Source organism: Hylobates moloch, unplaced genomic scaffold, assembly GCF_009828535.3.
Source record: "Hylobates moloch isolate HMO894 unplaced genomic scaffold, HMol_V3 SCAFFOLD_1, whole genome shotgun sequence".
Taxonomy (NCBI): Eukaryota; Metazoa; Chordata; class Mammalia; order Primates; family Hylobatidae; genus Hylobates; species Hylobates moloch.
Genome location: NW_026652276.1, coordinates 76523338 through 76544786, shown reverse-complemented (window position 1 = coordinate 76544786; position 21449 = coordinate 76523338). Strand labels below are relative to the sequence as shown.

General features: G+C 36.1%; 1 protein-coding gene and 1 long non-coding RNA gene across 2 annotated transcripts in view; one reads left to right on the top strand and one right to left on the bottom strand.

Moving 5' to 3' along the window:
* Nucleotides 1–21449, bottom strand: part of SCN1A (sodium voltage-gated channel alpha subunit 1) — a 138576-nt gene that overhangs the window by 89914 nt on the left and 27213 nt on the right. The window contains exon 2 of the mRNA XM_058441497.1: nucleotides 308–400. The gene's annotated coding sequence lies outside the window, so the exon portion shown is untranslated. The remainder of the gene's footprint in view (nucleotides 1–307; nucleotides 401–21449) is intronic.
* Nucleotides 4114–21449, top strand: part of LOC116810717 (uncharacterized) — a 241829-nt gene continuing 224493 nt past the window's right edge. Inside the window, exons 1-2 of the long non-coding RNA XR_004370360.1 lie at nucleotides 4114–4261; nucleotides 17504–17614. This is a non-coding gene — a long non-coding RNA (uncharacterized LOC116810717). The remainder of the gene's footprint in view (nucleotides 4262–17503; nucleotides 17615–21449) is intronic.

The following is a 21449-nucleotide window of genomic DNA, read 5'->3' as shown; positions in this document are numbered from 1 at the left end:
AAAGACCTGAACAGACACTTCACCAAAGAAGACACACAGGTGGCAAATAAGCATATGAGAATAAGATGCCCCACATCATATGTCATTAGTGAAATGCAAATTAAAACAATAAGATAGCACTACACACTCATTAGAATGGTCGAAGTCCAGAACACTAACAACATTAAATGCTGATGAGGATATGGAGCAATAGAAGCTCACATTCATTGCTGGTGGGCAAGCAAAATGGTACAGCAACTTGGAAGACAGTTTAGCAGTTTCTTAAAAACCAAACATACTCTTACCATATGATCCAGCAATTGCATACCTGAGGATTTAACCCAAAGGAGTTGAAAACTTACGTCCACACAAAATCTGGCACACGGATATATACAGCAGCTTTATTCATAATTGCCCAAACCTGGAAGCAACCAAGATGTCCTTCAGTAGATGAATGGATAAATAACCTGTGGTACATCCAGACAATGGAATATTACTCAGCATTAAAGGAAATGAGCTATCAAGCCATGAAAAGACATGGAGAAACTTTAAATACATATTACTAATTGAAAGAAGCAATCTAAAATGGACATACAGTATGATTCCAACTATATGACATTATGGAAAAGACAAAACTATAGAGACAATAAAAAGATCAGTGATTGCCAGGTCAGTGAAAATACTTTGCATGACACTGTAATAGTGGACACATGTCATTATATATTTGTGCAAACCCATAGAATGTACAATACCAAGATTGAATTATAATGTAAACTATGGACTTTGGGTGATTATATCAATGTGGGTTCATCAATTGTAACTATATACAATACCTAAACGCTGTCTTTAAAATAGCTCTTGAATCAAAGAGGACTTTGATTCCAATACATATAACATAGCACATATGTTAAAATATACCTATATACAATATAGGTATATTTGAACTGCATTTAATTTGTTAATTTAGGGAAAATATTAATTTTTTTCCCTAAATTAATTTTCTTCCATTGTATTTTTTCTCTTCTAAATAGATTATTTTTACAGTAATACATATGTGCTACTCTGGTGCAAGATATTGATAGTGGGGGGAGGCTCTGCATGTGTAGAGAAAGGGGAAACTCTGTATTTTTGGCTTAATTTTGCTGTGAATCTAAAACTACTGTAAAACTAGTTTATTTCAAAGAGAAAAAGTACAATGGAAGAAATGTTTCTAAATACAATGTAAGCATTTTTTAAAAGCTTTGAATAAACCAAAAGTAAATATAAATGGATGGAAAGGTATATCCTATTATTAGATAGGAATGCTATATCATAAAGATATTAATTTTCCCTAAATTAATAAATGCAGCCTTTGAAAAAAATCACAAAATTCATACAACTAGAGAAATCTATTTGAGACTTCATGTGGAAAAATAAGCAAACAAGAATAACCAGAAAATTCTTAAAATGAATTTTGGTTTCAAAGTCCTCACTGATGCAAGAACTTTTTAAAAGAAAGTGTTTAAAATTTTCAAATGATAGATTTTCCTTCTAAGTTTTAAATTTATGTTCAGTTTTATTACACTACGCTCTGATAGTGTAGTTCGTACCATTTCTGTTTCTTGGAATTTATTGTGATTTCTTTTTATCCTAATAGAGGTTGTTTTTAAAATGACTTTTCTAAGAACATTAAAAAGAAACTTATTCTTTATTTTAAAGCAGTAGAGTTCATTATGCCTCAATTATATTGATCTTATTTCTTATCTTATGTAGACCTTCTATGCCTGGACATATTTCTTTTCTATTAGATTGTTCCAAGTTGAGAGAGGCGAATTAATGTCTATTTAATGTGTTTTTATTTATTGTGGTTGCTGTCATTTTTGTTCTATGAATTCCAATGCGGTATTGTTTGATGTGTAGATAACACTTACGATCAGATCTTTGGAGTGAATTGAACCCTGTACTTCCTTAAATGGCCCTTGTTTATCTTACTGTAGTTTCTTCCCTTTAAAGACAACTTCGTCTCATAGCATATAATGACTTTAATTTCTACTTATTTGCACTTACCTAGTCTTTTTCCATCAATTCGGTTTCATCCTTTTCATTTCACTGTTTTAGCACTTTCCTTAATATGTATATGTTTAGATATCATATATAGGTATATTTTAACATATGTGATCATTATGACAATCACCGTCTTTCAAACAGAGTGCCACACCTGATGTTATTGTCCATGAAGTTGTGTGAATGGACAGAAACAGTTACTTTTAAAAGCCTTCCTATTCTCCAGAAATACTGCATTTGAGAAAAGCTCTCTAAAGAAAATCTCCCTGGTCACTGGCTATCATTTACTGGAGGAATAAACAACTAAGAAAGTAGACGACATGAATTCTACACTGACAAATATGATCAGGTCAAATGTATTATATATAATTATAAATTAGTTAACATACAGGAATTATATTCATATGTGAGCAATATAACCCATATTATAATGAAATCATACTGATACTAGAAAAAGTATTTTTTTAACTCTAAGTAGATCTTCTATTCAAATGCTACCTAAAAATAAATTATGTTACATTAATTATAAGAATAAAACCCATTAAAAATCTCATAAGGTTAATTACAAAATACCTAAAAAACTGTCAGATGTCATTCAATATTAATATTTTTCAGTAATATTATGAAAAAATGTTCTAAATTACATTTGAAATCTGTACTTATTCTATTAAAATACAGAAATAAATCATGAATTTTCCATTTATACTTACAAAGGAGATTTCACCTCTTTATCCTAAAAATTTATAACAGAAGACTTAATTGTCCTAATTTATGAAAATACTTGTCACTAGATATGGGGTAGTAACCTCATAGAATCTGCAGTTCTGGCTTACAGCTTTCTCTTTTCGTAAAAACCAGCATTTAAATATTTGATTACATAGAGGAGACCTTGCTCCTTTCAAAAGAGATAAGACAATGAAACTTTCCTAACAAGAGAAGACTTCAAAGAGAGAGGCCTTTTCAAGATGATTACGGTTATGCATTTGGACAAAATAAAATTGAGAACTAAGAAACCATAGCTAGGAAGAAAAAGTAACAAAGTGAATGTTAGCAAACTTCAAATCTGAAGGAATTTTAAAAAATATTGGAAATAAGTAGAGTAGTGGGCAATAGAAAACTAGAAGAAGAATGATTCTTTGGAAGACAAGAAAAACACATTAAAAGTGGAATTCAATTAGATAAGCAATCCTAAAGAAGACAAGAAAAAAATAATCCAAAAGAAAATGAAATGGAAGTGAGAGATCATGGGGAAAAAAAAAAAGATTGTAAGAAAATGAAGTGGAAATTATGAGTGGAAAGAAATAGTAAAGTAATAGCAATAACATGACCAATATCAAATAATGTGGACAAAAGAATTAAAAGGAAAAATTTGTTAGAATATACCAATAATAAATAAAGATATAATCTGGTAATATCTAACTGAAAGAAAAAGAGGGAGGTAAATCTGTAGCATTATAATTACAGATTATATTCTCGGGAGACTTTACAAGATCAGAAAGTTAATACTGATAATATTCAGTATCATTTCTAAGACTTTACTAATTCATTACTTATAATAAATGTTCTAGTACTGGATGAGGTTTTTGCTTCTGGGCATTATATATCTCTGTTTCCCGTAGAAGAGGACACATGTATTACATTCTGGACTTGAGTAGGCATTTATCACAGCCAAAGGATGTTTATCCTTGAGGTGACTGGGACTGGTAAACCGTATGGCTTTGGTGACTCTCAAAGTTCAGATGGAGGAGCTTTATTTAAAGTAATCCTAACCCATGAAGTCTTAAACTCCCTTGGGCATCTGCTTTTCTCCAGTCAAACAGAAATATCTACGATAGCTCACAATGAAGTATTTCATTTTCCTTGTGGCATTTCACACAGAAGTCTTAACTGTAAAGGCAACCTTATAAATGCTTTGTACCTGAAGAAACTGGCTTTTTATAAGTAAATCATTACACAGTTTCTTCCTTGGAGAGCAGCTGTGTGTGACTACTTGGGCCTCTGTGGTTAGATCTGTTTGGTTAACGGGCTTTTGGGCTTTCCACAAAGCTATACTCTCCACACAAACTTCTGTGAGATAAAAAGGTGTTATCTGTCTTAGTCCTCTGATTAGTTTTTCTTTGTTCAGAACCTGAGAAAGATGAATGAAATTTAACGTTTCCCGTCCCGGAGAGACACCCAGCATCCACAACTTCACACTCTGATGCCATTGTGTATTTATGCGAGGAATACCATAACTAAGGTAATGTCTTGAGATTTTTTGGTTCAATAATATCCTTAAATTCCATGTTGTTTTTAAAGCCTAAAAGAAATTCCCCCTCCTCATTCCCCCGTCTCTCCCTACAATTTGGTGAGACAATTCTCTCATTTTCTCCTCCCAGTTTCCACTGCTATTGTTATGATCTATTAGAATAATTGCTATTATTTTTTTGCCTTCTCTGACCCTAGAAGTGATTTACAGGGAAAAAAATTACTAACCAATTGATTAGTGAACTGAATATAAAGTGCAGCTCTTATGGTTTATTCACAGACAAGAATATATATAGTCCTTAATGTGATAGTATTTTGTTGTTGATGTGGAACAGTGTTAGTCTGTAATACAGACTTTCAGGCAGACAAGACCTAGTTTACCTTGACCTCTGGACTTCTGAAAGGTTGAGTAAGTTATTTTAAGAGAATTAGACAAAGATAAGTAAATCAAAACCAATAAATGGCAAAGATTTAAAAAACAGAGATTAGTCTATTCCTCTCATTTAATAGAAAACAAACAATCAAAGAAAAATGGGCAATTCCTTTGTTTAGAACTTATGTGCTTCCTACTTTCAAAATAAATATGTCATTTGTCCCAGGTTACACAGCTTATTAATGGTGGGACTTAAATCAGAACTTTTATTTTCTAACTCCCAAACCAGTGTCTGCCAGGTCCTAATAGTTATGAAATATGTTTTTAAAGCTAAATAAAATATATGAAAATATAAGTAGCTGTGTTAAAATAGTATTTATCTACTGTAATTGATCTAGGCCTCTCCAAGGAATTTATACTACTTGGAGAGACCTAAAACAAATACAGTAAATAAAGCATTCTGGCAAAAATGGAGACTTCAAAATTTTGAAAAATGGGAGACTCCAAAATTAAAAAAGAAGATGATTGTAATATTCAAGTTTAGAATTATATGATGCAGGTTTTAATCCCGCTGAACTATACCTCCACCGTCAATTTATGTTTTACTTCCGTTATGTTTTATGTATTGCTAAACTGGATTATTTCTAGTTACTGAGCCGATGACTTTATATAATTTATCTATAACTCCAAAGTTTGATACAGTTATGCAACATTTGTATATCTTCACCACCTTATAATATATAATCTGATGTGAAAAAAATTATATATCTTCAATTATGTCTATAAAGTAGTTTAATATCCATACTGAAGAGAAACCAAAGAGACTTCTGCCAAAATGCTTGCCATCTCCTTGTAAAGAGCTATTACTATCCTGGGGACATAAACCATCTGGGCACGACAATTTGTGAAGTGTTTCAGTTCGTTTTGTAGTGTTCTTGCCACCTACTTTACAAAAGAATGTTACTGCCAATAATAATAAAAATAACTAGGTAAAATGTTATTCTTACTGTTGTGATCTCACATAACTATTTTTTAGCAGCCAAGAAAGAAATTGGTTTTTACATAGAAATGCCAAACCTAGAAAGTATTGTTTTATACATTTCTTTTCTAGAAATAATTTGATTTGGTGTAATTATAATTACAAAAATATTTCATTTGATTTCTCAATAAGCCAATTTTTAGTAGGCTGGGGTTAACTAAAACAACATATTTCAGCCATATGTTTAAAACTTTTACATTTAAAAATAACTTTATTATCTACCCTTAGTTTTTCTTGCCTTATGCAAACTGCAGTTAAAATAAGGTCAGATATCTAACATATGTCTGTATCTACATTTGTATACTTCAGGGGTGTTTTTCAAGACACCCTAATAATAAACAAAGAAGTAAAAAAATCACTCAATCTGCTAGTGACTCTGTCGACCTGATATCAAAAAACTACTTTGTTCAAATTGAGTGCATCACTTATTACTCTGTTGTATAGATGGCCTATGTTTACTTCAGATGCTAATGTAAAGCTAACACAAAGAGTGTGATAAAAACATTATATGTTGAACTAAAATAAAACACTGCATTCTAGGCATCTTTGGAATCAAGAAATATAGAATATTTAAATGTCTTAATAAAACTGAGCAAATATTGGGACTCTTTTGCTTTGTTATATTATTATTGAGAAAAATCCCTAGAAAAATAAAATAGGACATAAATTTCTAATCCCATCAGTTGAAGTTAGCTTTAAATATAATCCCAGTTTGGCAATATCTGTGGAGCAGTATTGATGAATATCAAATAGAAATATATAGCCTCCTTTAAATCAGCTGTCATCTGCTTGAACATACTCTTGTAGCCCAAAGCCTTGTATTCTTGCTGGGAAGAAAACTCTCCTACTCAAAAATAGTTCTAATAGATATTATTCTATCTCTAATCTTATTTTTCTTTGCCTTATGATAATTTTTTTTGAAGAGATGGGTTCTTCCTCTGTTGCCCAGGCTGGAGTCAGTGATGTGATCATAGCCCACTACAGCCTCAAGCTCTTGGGCTCAAGTGATTCTAGCTCAAGCTAGGACTACAGGTGCACACCACCACGCCTGATTAATTTTCTTATTTTTGCAGAGAAGGGGTGGGGGTCTCACTATGTTGACCAGGCTGGTCTGGAACTCCTGACCTCAAGTGATCCTTCCACCTTGGCCTCCCAAAGCTTTGGGATTATAGTTGTGAGCCACTGCACCCAGCCTGTGTTAAATTTTCTTTGGCCAAACAGTTCATTGAGTCTAGTCTTTTGGGCAATTATTATTTCCAAAATATGCCTTTAACTATACTATCATTTCTTCAATTTATGGCAATTGAACTTCAGCAACAATTCCATCACTGAGCAGTATAAGATGTATCTGAATGCATTCCTGAATAAAAATATATCTTGACAGTATGAAGTACTGAAACGTATATGTTCTAGACTTGGGCTGAGAGTCTTAGCCACTGAAAAATTTATTTTGTGATGGCATAGCTTATTAAAATATACATTTATGTGTGCTTTGCTTATATTTTTCCCCTTTTTTATTATTTCAAGCAAATTGTGAGGTCTTTATTACCTCAGGAATTTTAGTATGGCAGTAAACAGAAGCTGCTTGAAATCAATGCTTTCTTTTCTCTCCGTAAAATCTTTAACGCATTGCAAAAATGATGTTAGAAATCTCAGATCAGGGGAGACAATTGTATGGGTAAGCAGTGAGACTCTCTAGATGAGGAAGGGGATGGCAGTGACTAGGCAGGTGATAAAATCTCAAATAGGACGACTGCGAAGCTAGGTCCTAGAGAGGAAGATCCCAGTCTTGACAAAGACTCATAGATGCTAGGCATGACAGAGAAACAGCAGATCTTACAGACTTGAAGGGGTGAAACGGGCACCTCAGTGGCATTTAGTCATGGTAGACATCCAAACATTTGCTCTTTGTAAGGGAATTACACATCTCCACTAACTGCCACGTGACTTGCAGGCCCTCTCAGTAGGTGGCATTCCTAGACTGTACTTCCTTGCCCCTTTGTCAGTTTGACCATGAGACTTGCTTTAGCCAGCGAAATGTGAGATGACACACATAATCTTCAACCACACAGATGATTCCCATGCAATATTGTTGTTTCTCACAGCTTCTTGTTCTTTTTCCTCTGCCCTGAGAATGGGATGTCTCAAACAGGGCTTGCTCCCTCAGCCTGGATCCTGGAATAAGAAGACACATGGAACAGGGCTTCTGGAGCAACCAGCAGCTACTAGGAGTTGTGAATCACTGAGGTTACAGGGCTGTTTAACAGCAAAGCTAACTAGTCTGTCAGTGTGCGCCACTAATCAATGACCAGACTGCTAAACAGATTAGACAAATAAAGAAATACAATTTATCTTGGCTAGGCATGGTGGCTCATGCCTGTGATCCCAGCACTTTGGGAGGCCGAGGTGCATGGATCACTTGAAGCCAGGAGTTCGAGACCATCCTGGCCAACATGGTGAAACCCCAACTCAGCTAAAATTACAGAAATTAGCCGGGCGTGTTGGCGGGCACCTGTAATCCCAGCTATTTGGGAGGCGGAGGCAGGAGAATTGCTTGAATCCGGGAGGTGGAGGTTGCAGGGTTGCAGTGAGCCAAGGTGGCGCCGCTGCACTCCAGCCTGGGCGACAGAACCAAAAAAACAAAACAAAACAAAACAAAACAAAAATGCATGAAGAAATGCAATACATAGTTTTTGCCTGAGATTCAGATCTTCCATAGTTTAGGCTCTGCCTGTAGTTTTCTTATGAAACACATCAGTATCATTAGGATGATTGATTTTATTTTTTTCCTTACAGAGAAGATTGTCATTAAAGAGTAAGACCATGGATAGCTCACATAATAAATCATGTGAAATTTAGGATCTCTTCTAGACGATCACAGTCAGAATAATTTAAGGGAATTCCTTTGAACAAATGTGATTAGTTTATATCAAGAATATAGTAATGACTGTCATTGTAAGTAAATTATTTAAGTTAACCTCTTTTAGTAAAGTTTTCCCGTTAGAAAATAAGTAATCTTATTGTGTGGGTGAGTGGTCACTAGACAAAGATTTGGGAGGATGTAGGGAGTGAAGTCTAATCCTCGTGACTGTGATTGTGGTTGCAGATTTTGAGATACCACGTGTGAGGTGATAGGCACTCAAAGCCCAGTGTGGGCCTCCCAGGGCTGTTTAGCTGGCAATGAGAGATGCACTGCCTATATCCAAGTTGTATATGGCAGGTTTTGCACAAAGTGGATTACTCGGAGAAGAGAAAGCCTAATGGCCAGTCTGTTCATCTTCCCCTTTCTCAGTGTTCGTCTTTTCTCTCCCAGCTCTCCTTTATTCTCCATTTTCTTTTTTTTTTTTTTTTCTCAGCCTCCATCTCACTTCCGTTGCTGTCCTCTCCCCACCCCTTCCCACTCCGGACTCTGCCTCTCCTTTGTAGACACTTCAAGAGTCCATTCTATTTCATTCAAAAACCACAGTCTAGAAGTAACTTAATGTAAACCCACAAAGATGGGGACAGAATGAATGCCATTCTTCTTGCTGCTCTCTCAGACAATGCAGGTCATTTTTGCCTATGGTGCTGGTAAAGGCAGGAGTTATGTAGCTATAAGTAGCAGCCAGAGGAAATAGTGCCCGAATCAGCAATTGTCTTTTTATTGCTGTGGGGCAATAATGGGAGAAAAAAATCAGGCTTGGTACAATTCCCTTTGAAGGAAAAAGATGCCAACACTAGCATTTTAACACAAAATGCTGGTTGGGGGTTTGGGGGAAGGATGCCTATATTCCTTCTTTGGAAATATCTACTTTGATAACCATTTCGGTAAATAATGCAGTATTTTCAGTGTGCAAATCCTTTCAGGACTCATGGTTGTATGGCAGACGCACCTGACAGCAATAATTTAAGGGTACCCTGAGAATGACTCTGTGGTCTAAAAAGAATGTGTGTTTGGAAGTCTGAGGTAAGAAATCTGGCTGGAAGTGGCCAACCTGGAAATCTGCTCCTTATTATTAAGGATTTCCAAAGCCTGGTCCATTCCTCGGAACGTGGGCCATTCACTGGAAGAAGCCTTTTGTTTGGATTAAATGAATGTTGCTAGGTGGAGAGTAAGTGAAAATGCTATATAAACTGCATGCTTTTTACAAACATTACTGGTTCTCCCATCCAGCCCACTGCCACTGGACCACCCCTGTATATGAGTCCTAGATAAATCCTATGTCTCCCTTGCTGGCTTCAAGTCTCTTCTTTGGTCTCTTGGCCATGATGCCATCCCTATTGGACTCAATGGTGTTCCAGCACAACAATGGTATGATTAGACTCTGTCCCTGGGAGACATACAGTACACTCCTTTGGTAGGATCTCTGTGGAATGTTTAGTCATTAGTGTTATTAAGAAATAATAGTTATTTAATTTATGTTTTAAGACTTTCACCTTTCATTCTCTGAGTGTTAGTTAGCTCAGGGTGTGAAATGGTTCAAGAGAAATACTTGAGCTGCTGCAGCCAGAAGGATGTTTATGGTGTTATACAGGAAATATCCTTTGGAATTCTGTGTGGAATTCTGCTCAGAGGGGTTTCTCTTTAGCATAAACTCAATTTAAAAATACTCTTCTGCTGAAAAGCATTCTTATGAAACCACTTCATCACAAAGCAAAACTGTCCAGGCATAGTTGCTGTATGGAGAGATACAGCGTAGAACCCACGGGCAGCGGGGCTGAAGTAGAGAAAAACTGCAGGGGAAAGAGAAACAGATCCAGGAACGGGGAGAGGAGAGTGTTAAGCACAAATTAACTACCCTGGGGAATGAGTATCAGATGTTTGACACTTTCACTTTTCCAAATAACCTGAAGACAAATGGAACCTCCCTGAGTTATGAAAAATTGCGACTAGAAGCATTGGAGCTGCAGAATTCAGTTGGTTCAGATTCTGTATATATAAAATCTAGACATAGAACAATTCTAAGCAAAGGCATATTATCTGCGATGGTTACTATGGATTCTTGTTCAGAGAAGAACCATTTTGGTATAGAGAAAGCTGAAAGAACTTACAGAAAATAGATCTTGAAAGATGAAAGGCAGAGATAATTTCCTGATTCAGAAGCTCAGTATATGAAATTTTCTGTATGTTATTTATCATTTATGATATAAAATTATGCTTAATTTATCATGTAAACTGAAAATAAAATTCTAAGACCCCCCTGACTGAATTGACCTTCTCCTGGCCAAAAGGATCCCAGAGTAACCTTGAAGACTAAATTCTCAGCCATGATGGGATCGGAGAGTCAGACGTACCTCCTTATAACCCCTCCCTCAGTAACCACTATGAGGCTTTCTTCCCTAAAGGCTAAACAGAAACAAGCCCGTTCAAAAGACTCCCCTACTGACATGGACCAACCACCTGACACTTTCCCTCCATTTGTGCCTCATAAGAGACCACCCACTAGGGAATGATTCTAGCCATCCCACTGAGACTGTGCAGTAAGGATTTTTGGGTCCTCTGCTTCACCTTTTAATGTCAGAGGGCCGAAAACTCTACCCTTGGATCATGCTAATGTCACCATTTTTTTCCACATGGATCCCACGAAGGGTCATGAAGCTCAATTGAGGATGTGTATGCTTTTCCTCTCATAAATATTCATGACTCCTCCTACAACTTATTGAACATATATATTTGGCCACCGTGCTTAGCATAAATTTCTGTTCCCTTTCTCCCTCCCTTGAAGTGTCTGCTTCTGGCTTCTGGCTGGAAGTTATGCTTCCCAACCTGTCAGAAGTTCACTCTGCAGGCTGCAGCCCTTTACGGGAAATAAAGCTCTCCTTTCCAAATTTATGAACCTCATCATTCTTCAGGTGATAATCATATAAACGTCTACTTAAGTTTGCTTTCAGTCTGTCATGTGAAGTCAGTCATTCTCACTATGTTCCTTTTGTGGTATACTGGTCTAGGTTAAAGAGACCCTCTAGGGATTATTATACAGTTTCATCTCGTTTGAGAGCTCAGCAGCTGATGATTATCACAGATTTGTATAGAGTGGACGCTACCAGATGTCCAGCACATCTGTCACAGCAGATGTGACATTGAACCAGGTCTATTTCTGTCTAGGTGTATGACATTTGGTGCTATAGTTTGGACATGGTTTATTTGTCTCCATCAAATCTCATGTTGAAATTTGATCCCTAATGTTGGAGGTGGGGCCTAATGGGAAGTGTTTGGATCATGGGTGGATCCCTCATGAATGGTTTTTGCCTCATTCTCACTGTAATGAGTGAGTCCTTGCTCTGTTAGTTCTCATGAGAACTGGTTAAAAAAAACAAAAACAAAAACAAAAACAAACAAACAAACAAAAAAAAACAAAAAACAAAAAACAAAACAGCAGCCTGGCATGGTGGCTCACACCTGTAATCCCAGGACTTTGCGAGGCTGAGGTGGGTGGATCACCTGAGGTTGGGAGTTTGAGACCAGCCTGACCAACATGGAGAAACCCCATCTCTACTAAAAATACAAAATTAGCGGGGCATGGTATGGTGGTGCATGCCTGTAATCCCAGCTACTTGGGAGGATGAGGCAGGAGAATCGCTTGAACCTGGGAGGCTGGGAGGCAGAGGTTGCGGTGAGCCAAGAGCATGCCATTGCACTCTAGCCTGGGCAACAAGAGCAAAACTCCATCTCAAAGAAAAAAAAAAAAAAAAGCCTGGCACCTCACCCTGTCTCTTGTTTCCTCTCTGGCCATGTGGTCTCTACCCACACAGGCTGCCCTTGCCTTCTGTCATGAGGGGAAGTTGCCTGAGGCCCTCAATAGAAGCTGATTCGGGTGCCATGCTTCTTGTACAGTCTGAAGAAACATAAGTCAAATAAACCTCTTTTAAAAAAAAAATTTACCCAGCCTCAGGTATTCTTTTATAGCAATACTAAATGGACTAAGAAACATGGTCTATACAGTCAATTTTGTTCATTTCTTTAATATTTATTGAATATCGACAATGTGCAAGGCACTGGTTAGAGATATGGAGACTATGAAGTTGGCAAATGGAGAATAATAATATTGAAAATCCTGCAAAGTAACCAAATTCATTTTAGAAGCTCCTTTATGAAATAGACTTTAGGCTTTAGGCTTCTTGGATCTTTACTTGGAAATTTAGGTATTCCTGATTTCAACAGATTCATTTTTTTAAGTCCCAGAGTAGAAGAAAATGGAGGTTGAACACTGAAACATTGACTTTGAAAACTGAACATCTCTCTCAATCCCACAAGTGTGTGTGTGTGTGTGTGTGTGTGTGTGTGTGTAAGGGCATGAGCTGCAACACAATCTTGAATTATTGTCACCAAACCATTTTAAAAATAATTGGGCAATCATCCATCACATCACCTGTATTCACAATCACATGAAGTTATCAGACCAGAGTGATTTTTCTCTAATCTAGATGCACATTAAAATGTGCATCTCATTTAAAGATATTTCTGATACATCAAACTGAATGTTGATAAACATGTAAGACAATAGAACATAAAGTTCAATGCATGTCCTGCATTCTCTCCATCTAACCATTTTTGTGGTGCCAATGCCTATTTTCAGGTGTCAATGATGAAGAACTGGAAAAAGATACAGTTAAAACAAAAATTGCTAAAGAAAAAAATGCATGCTTTTTTGGATTCATTTCTACTCGTTCGTGTCAATATGTTTTCTAACATTTCTTAAGTGCTGAGAAAATTTTCCTTTTTGTTATCCTCAATAGCAGGTGGCAGCTGAAATTGTTCAATTAATTCTTTGTTAAAACCTTATAAATAATTTAAATATTATTACAGTCAGCTAAAGCCTACACTCAAATTATATTTTCTTTTGTTTAAATTCCCAAATATATCTCACCTGCTACCCTACATTCACCCCCAGTAAAGTCCCAAAGCCCTGGGGCTAGGTAGGGCATTATTATTTTAGAATGTTACCAAGTTGGCCTGGAAGAGTACTTGATTTGTTGTGACAACTGTTGTTCTCTAGGTAGCATGTTGGGTAAAGGAAACAATGATGTCCAAAGGGGCTGGACTGGCAGATTGGAGGTAGGGAGACCCAAGGTCAGCATTATGACATGGAGGATATGAGTAACCACCATGATGATTTAAGATATCTGAACAGGGTTGCCAGAAAAAATACATGGCACACAGTTAAATTTGAATTTCAGATAACTGATTTTTTAAAGCATAAGCATACTTCATACAATTTGTTTTATATTTACTATACTTTAAGTTCTGGGATACAGGTGCAGAACTTGCAGGTTTGTTACATAGGTATACACGTGCCATGGTAGTTTGCTGCATCCATCAACCCGTCATCTACATTAGGTATTTCTCCTATCCCTCCCCTAGGCCCCCATTCCGATAGGCCCCGGTGTGTGATATTCCCCTCCCTGTGTCCATGTGTTCTCATGTCTATATTTGGGGCCCATTGCTAGTAAACAGTATTCATTGTTTATCTGAAAGTCAAATATAACTGGACAGTTTGCATGTTTATTTTCCAAATATAGCAGCCCTAAATATGAAGAAAGTCTTTTCTGCTAAAAAAATTATTTTCCTGCTTCCTGAAATTCAATTAATTAGCATTTTCAGTTCAGTTAACAAGCACTCCCTTTTAAAAGACAAGTATCTCTGGGAGTATATGAGTCATTTATGCATCAATGAGACTACTTACTTCTCAATGTAAAATGCATTTCTCATTGTCAAAGTGGGTTAATCAATCAGAGAGAGGGCCTAAGAGTTCTTTTTTTGGTTGACTAGGTGGGGGGTGGGGCTGGCTGGGACCTGTTAATTTCAGTGGAAGAATACATGCAGATGAATTACTTTTAGTAGAGATTTTCTGATGGAATAAATTATCAACGTGCCAGGAAGAGACTATATAAAAAGATGGAATGGGGGTAGAGAGTGTAAGGTGGTACTGCCAGAAAAAACTCACTCATTCTAGGATTTTTCTTGAACAATTAAATACTCAGGAGAGGAACAAGTGTTGGGTTTTATTTTTCAAACACGGATGATGGTAAATGTTAAAACCAGTGGCAAGCAGATTTTCACATTTCTTTCATTATTAAAAGTATTGATGTAAGATTATCCTCAAATATATGAGTAGTGCATCTTTCCACATTAATGAGTCCTCCTTTGTTTATTTTATCACTTTGCTTTAACTCAGTAGGTCCTATACAAACCAAAGAAATTATCTTCCTTCCTTCCTTCCTTCCTTCCTTCCTTCCTTCCTTCCTTCCTTCCTTCCTTCCTTCCTTCCTCCCTCCCTTCCTTCCTTCCTTCCTTCCTCCCTTCCTTCTTTCCTTCTTTCTTTTCTTTTTCTTTTTTTTTTTTTTTTGATATAGGGTATTGCCCTGTCACACAGGCTGGAGTGCAGTGGCGAGATCATGGCTCACTGTAGCCTCAAACTTCTGGCCCCGAGTGATACACACACCTCAGGCTCCTGAGTAGCTGGGACGCATACCAGCATGCCCAGCTGATTTTTAAATTTTTGTACAGGCAGTGTCTCTCTATGTTGCCCAGGTGGTCTTGAACTCCTGGCCTCAAGTGATCCTCTTGCCTCAGCCTCCCAAGTTGCTGGGAGGACAGGCATGAGCCATTGTGTCCAGCAAGAAAGAGAAAAGAATTTAAACTTCTAAAGATGAAACTGCTACACCTGGACAGCCATAACAACAAAGAGAAGAGTGCTCTTAAGCATTTGTGAAAGTCAGAAACCTATAAACTTTTGGGAAACAAAATAAGTATATTTTCCCTTTAATCTTACAAGTGATGCGATACACTTCTAGCAAAAGTGAAAGGGCAAATAGGAATTTGGCAACACTGAGCTCTCTTTAAGCAGAAGCCAGGCCATAGGTTCTTCACCAGCCACCATGGTCTACAGCCTTTATTGTCTTTACCAGTCACTAGGTATGAGACATTTTCTCGTAAAATGTAACTACTATACATTCACCACAAACTTCAAACCCCCTTTTCACCTCCCATAGTACCCAGAAGAGTGATAGGTACTTAATAGGTTCTCAAAAATTTTCAGTTAATGAATAATTGTTAATTAAAACTCATACTAGAAGCAAACTCTTAAAACATATTCTAAGTACTGAAGTTTAATATTTTACATCTATTGGTTTATTCATATTCTTGTTTGTTACTCCTAATCAAATAGTGCAAAGTTTAAATTTCATTTTCCTAAGATTTGTGTTTTAAAATAACATGATTTACCCAAGTGATTTCAAACCACAATTACATTCTATTTAAATTACTAATATTTTATTGCATCACAATCTGCATGAAACAGATGCCAGGATATAATGAACTAACCTGCATTGTATTTTTATTTCTGTCTCCTTGGAAAAACGATTTTATAGGAAAGAGAACTACACAGCTGACTGACTGATGGGGAAAGTTACACAATGCATAGCTTTGCAACAACATACTAATGCGGTAGGGAGATGCTGCAGAGAGGCTAGAAATAAAATCATTTCTTTCCGGAGCAGCACTGCTTGCTGTTGGCTGAGACAAAAAAGATTTCCTTTTTTTCCTTTTTTTTTTTTGAAAACTCACATAACTAACATTAATTCTGTTAAGCACTGGATACACGGAAAGGTGTTTACCTTAGAAAATTGTTTAGCAATTTTTAGAAACTAGAGACATAGCAATTTTAAATCTTTTTAACTATCTAATGACCAAAGCAGAGGGTCCTCACAAGAGGGATTTAGATGCTACTGAACTGAATAAAGAAAATATGGATACATTTATTGTATGCCTTATTCAGTTTGAGGTTCATTTCCAGTTTAGAAATAGGGATATAAAAACATCAGGGGTTAAATAGTACGGGTAAAGGACATGAACCAAGCTGCAGAGAAGAGGCTGACTGCCTGCTACATTTGCAGGCATTACTCAGCACTTTTCTTAAACTGATACATCTTGCTGGCTGCATAAGCAAGGCAAGACCCTTTTCCCTACATCTCAGGAAGGCAGAGAAGTCAACTTCAGCCTCAAAAAAGGCAAATACTTTAGTGCAATAATGAAATCAATTAAATGTCTTGTGCTTAATGTTTCTTTCCCCACGCCACTAGAATTGTATGCATAATCATTCTATGCAACATATTGAAGAAACCAAAATGTTTGCCACAGTGCGCTCAGTCATTTTTTTTTGAATGAATGAATAACTGAATTCATCATCAGTGCCTTATCCTAGGTCATCTGCTCAGTGCACAGGCTATAGGAAGGGCAAACATCACTGTCCTTCCCACCCATCTCATTCTAACACGAGTGTTATCATCAAACTAAGGAAACTAAAACATGTAGCCATAAAACAAATGTTTAGAGCTTCATTCAGATAATATTTTTTTCTTTAAAATCCAAGAATGTAATATTAAATTTTAATTAAATGAAGGCGTCTTTTTGGAGAACTTAAATAATACGGCATATTGCTTTCTGTTTATCTAGTAGAGACTAAACTTTGAAAATGTAGACCATTGCATTCATAAAAATCATCTGGAGATCTTTTTGAAAACACACAGTCCAAGGTCCCACCCCAAGAGTTTGTTTCAGAGATCTGAGGTGGACCTAGAATCTGTGTTTAAACTGCTTGTCCAGGTGATCAGGATGTAGCACTCATAGTTAATGAATGGGCAAATTTTGAGAAACACTGTTTTAGAGAATGGTCTAGGAAAAGCATCCATTACAAATATAAAAAGCAAGCCTTTGGTACCTAAGGGACTGAGTCGATTCATGCAGGTATTGGTTTGTTAATTAAAGATGCATCCACAATTCAATTAATTTAAATGTTAGAACGGATCATATCTTTTGGTTTATTTTTAATTGTTTTGTACAGATGAGGTCTCGCTATGTTGCCTAGGCTAGTCTTGAACTCCTGGCCTCAAGTGATCCTTCTGCCTCAGCATCGGGAGTCACTGGGATTAAAGGCATGAGCCACCATGCTCAGGTAGGAAAAGATCATTTCTGACATGGAGATTTATTTTCTCAACCAGGTAAGTTTTGTGATAAATCATTAACTTAGAATAGTCAGCTTCAAAATTTGGTTGTAGTCCTTAACAAAACTGTGATATTAACATAGTGCCTTGGCCTTCCTTAGCTTCAATTCTATCATTTATAAAATGGGAATAATTTTTATAATAACACATGATCGGTGCCAACTCAGCCCTCACTCCTTTTTTGAAATTGTCCTCCATGTAACCCATACTGAAAGTATAAACTATGTTTATACCATGTGACTCTTTTACCCCTTTCCCATGGCCACAGCTTGGTAGGTTTTATGAGGACACTGATCACAGGGGGAGTCATCTACAGGCTTAACTGAAACAATAGAATTTGCTTTCTGGGTGATGTTTAAATGAGGTAAGAGTGAGTGAGTCAGAATGTTAAGAGAAGATGCACTGCATGACCTACAGTTGAGGATGAGGAAGCTATGTCTGGCCATGACCAAGCAGAGGATATCGGCCAAAGCAGAAAAAAGCAGAAATAACAGTAGCCATGCAAGCACTCAGAAAGAATGTAGGCTGTTTTGATATGTTTCTGGACTTCTCATTCCAGTTTAATCTCTTTATGGCTTACTTGGGTTTTGGCCTATGGGATTTTCAATTGAATTCTTAAAATAAATAAACCATTTTACTTATACTTGCTTAAATGTGCCTTCATGTTTTGAATACAAGTGTTCTGACAAAAGTACAATGTAAAAACACTGAACATAACATGTTCTTAAAGTTTTGCTTTAACTGACTACCTTATAGAGAAAAAAATGGAGGTTCAGTGAAGTTAAATATCACAGGTAATAAAGTGATAGCCATTGTCAGATAGTTTGGAGGAAGTTTAAGATTTAAATCCAGGTCTAATCATTCACAGTTCAATGCTCTTGTTTTAAAACCAGAAATTCAGGCAGCAAGACTGATATTTCATTAGAAATACTTATGACCCCAACATGTTTTCACATTGAGAAACTGAGTCGTTCCACTTTTTCATGAAAATAGACTAAAAGAATCCTTATCGGTCAAATCTTTCACACACACAAAAAAATGATCTTTAACATTATTTCAAGTACTTGGACAAATACCAAGTTGGGATACCAGAGATCTATGTTATGAAGGATGGATAAAACATCTGATAAGAAAAAAAGAAAGCCATTATTATTACACCTTAAATATTAAATGAGAAAAAAATGACCCTTGGAGAATGACTAATTTTGAGAATTGTGTACTGATAGACGTGTTGGAATGGACTACTTGCAAACAGAATCACTGAGCCACTTAATGAGTTGAGTGGTTGAAAGTGTCCTTTTAAATGATCAATTTAGACCCCAGAGAATATCTGCCAGACAGAACAAGTTTTAGTGTAGTTGATAGTAAGTTGTGCCCAGAATATTAAATGGAGTCAAATTTATTTTCCACATAAAGTCACAGTTTTATATGTCATTATATAATCTCTTGGCAGAAATAAGGAATAACAGTCTGAATGTTGCACTCCAAAATTCAAAGAATCTTAGTATAAAAATATCTAGCATTTTAGATGTTTCAAAGTAGGGCCAAATGCAGAAAATAAGTTGGATATGATAAAAATAACAGAAAGTTCTATTCAGTTGGCATCTCACTAGCAATTTCATCTTCTAATAATTTAGTTGCTACGCATGGAGTAGAACAGAATTTAACAACAACAAAAGATCATTAAATACCAATGAACCAAACAACCAAACACTGAAGGACCTGTTAAACTGCAACGATGCTCAGTTATACACTTGAGGGTACAGGGCTATCAGAGATGGGCAGTGTGCTCCTTTCCTGTGTAGTCTATGGGATCTATCTATGTAACCCTCCATGTGCTCGTACCCTTCCCCTTCAGCTGTTAAAAACACAAAGCCAAATTCAGGATCAAACAAAAATCGCAGTTATACTTCTGAATTTGGCAACATCTATTTCACCACTCCTTTTAGATTATTTGGTCTTTATTATTCTGCTTTATATTGTATTTGATTATGTAAGTCAGATCAAATAATTTTTGGAAATAGAAAATAAACAAATAAGCTCCCCATTGCTACAGTTTATACCCATTTTAAATGATTTATCTTTCCATAGGGATAAAAATTCAATTACATACCCTCCTTGTGAGAAACCTCCATACAATTGAAGGCAGTTATTATGTCTCCCTTTAGTTTTCTCTTTTCCAAGCTGAAAAATTTTCAATATTTTAACCCCATAATATAGGTATGATATAATTATTTGTATTCCTCTTTTGCTCCCTTCTAATTTCTGCCCAACTTCACTAATCTCTTTAGGGTAGAAACTGTAATAGAATAATGGTGATAAGAACAGTAAAAAGATGATGTCTGATTTTTGTATACATTTCCCTTAGTATGAATTACTGTGTCAAGTTTTTTAGTAATATAATACCTTTATTTAGCCTTTGTCATTGTACAAGCCAGTTTGACATTTTAACAAAGGGGGATTGAAACAATAAAATTGATCTTTAAATATAAAAATATCCCATGATTCTCCTGTTCCTCCTGCTATCAATCAGAAACAACGATTGCCTGTTAAATAAAAGAGCCTTGTTGTTTCTACCAAATTTGTGACTAATTAGTTTCTCTGCCATCCTGTTATTTGTATAGTTTGTTCTTGGTTCAAAATATACTACACGCTAACCAAACTTGACACTAGAGTCTCACTTGCCTTGATGGGCCAATTCCTAAAGGTTTCAAGGTTACTCTGTTTCCTATTTATACATTCCTCAGAGCTATTAATATCAGTTTCACTTAAAATTTATAGTTAATGTCAATACCCAGCATGGAAAGCTATTTAATGGTAATAGTTTTTAGATTAATTTAGATAGGTTGCAATTAATATATTTTTCCAAGATGTCATAAAATCATCATTATTTATCTTGAACCACTTGAACCCTCCCCTAAAAGCAATATGACACAGATGAATAATTGCAGAAAATTAGGTCCAGATTTATTCTAAAGTTTTCAAGAATTCATAATGTCCCACTTCAGTTTTGGATTCATGTTAAATACATGTCTTATAAACATTCACACTATATTCTTTTTAAATTACACAAATGTAAGTATTTAATAAAATGCAAATTCTCTCAAAGAGTTATTGACTCCACAGAAGACTTTTGAGAGTCAATGTCTATTGTTACTATCAACTGACACTGAAAGTTGAATTTCTTTCATTCATATGGTAGTCCATAATTCTGATATGAAAGTTGGAAATCAGGGATGAAAGATCACTTTTTTTTTTTTGTTACAGAGTCTCGCTCTGTCGCCCAGGCTGGAGTACAGTGGTGTGAATTCGGCTCACTGCAAGCTCCGTCTCCCTGGTTCAAACAATTCTCTGCTTCAGCTTCCCAAGTAGCTGAGGATTACAAGCACCCACCACCACACCCAGCTAATTTTTGTATTTTTAGTAGAGACAGAGTTTCACCATGTTGGCCAGGCTGGTCTTGAACTCCTGACCTTGTGATCCACCCACCTTGGCCTCCCAAAGTGCTGGGATTACAGGCGTGAGCCACCGTGTCCAGCCTGAAAGATCATGTTTTTTATAAGAACATATACATGTATAGATAGGCAAATACCTTCTTAAAGCACAGATAAGTGGTATCCATTATTTTTTTCTTGATCAACATGACATTTTGCTTTAACTCAAAAGAAAATTACATTGATCTGACAATTTCTTTTCACAAGGTCATAGTAGTTTTATTCTATGCTATTCTAGGTGACTATTAATTTTAATATATGTGTGACTTTTGTTGTTTTTGTTTTGTTTTTA